The sequence below is a fragment of the Propithecus coquereli genome, unplaced genomic scaffold (genome assembly GCF_000956105.1).
Source record: "Propithecus coquereli isolate 6110/MARCELLA unplaced genomic scaffold, Pcoq_1.0 Scaffold665, whole genome shotgun sequence".
Classification (NCBI taxonomy): Eukaryota; Metazoa; Chordata; class Mammalia; order Primates; family Indriidae; genus Propithecus; species Propithecus coquereli.
This window is the reverse complement of record NW_012152674.1, coordinates 586079-586711: the sequence shown is the minus strand read 5'-3', so window position 1 is coordinate 586711 and position 633 is coordinate 586079.

Below are 633 nucleotides of genomic sequence, written 5' to 3'. Positions count from 1 at the left end.
ATCCTCCAGATGTCCTCACTGGGGTTTGCAGCACCGCACACAGCACCAGGATGCCACCTCAGCAGGGTTCCACTCTCCATGGTGGCAGGGGTAGCTGGAGTTGTGGGGCCCCATCGGGAGCACTGGGTCATACAGCGTCCCTGTCATCGGGGCTAGCTGGCAGGTCCAGACACTTGGGTGACAACCACCTACCTGTAGTACAAGTACCGTGAGGGAAGCGTGGTTAGGGTAAGGAAATCCCAGAGAGGATGGGAGAGCCCTGGGGGCTTTGGAGGTAGATCCTACAGGCTAGGCATAGTTTTGGTTAGGGAGGAGCCTACTTATGGTCACGAGCTCTTGCTCTAATGCCTGGATTGCTCCCCACCCCCACGTCTGAATCAGATGACACATTTCCCTCGGTGTCCAGCAGGCGAGCAGAGCTGGCCAGGGGGCTGCAGGGTGCGAGCTGAGGGCTCCCTGGCCAGTCAGGGTGGGCCGATCCCACCCCTACGAGGAGTCCTTTGGGAGTGTGGGCTCTCATGGACAGGAGCCAGGCCCAGGGGTCGGGATTCCGGTCATGCTTGGAGGGTGGTGTGATTCCTGGGGCTGGGCTTGCTGGTCTCCCCTGACTGCAAAGTGGTGTTTATGCCCTTT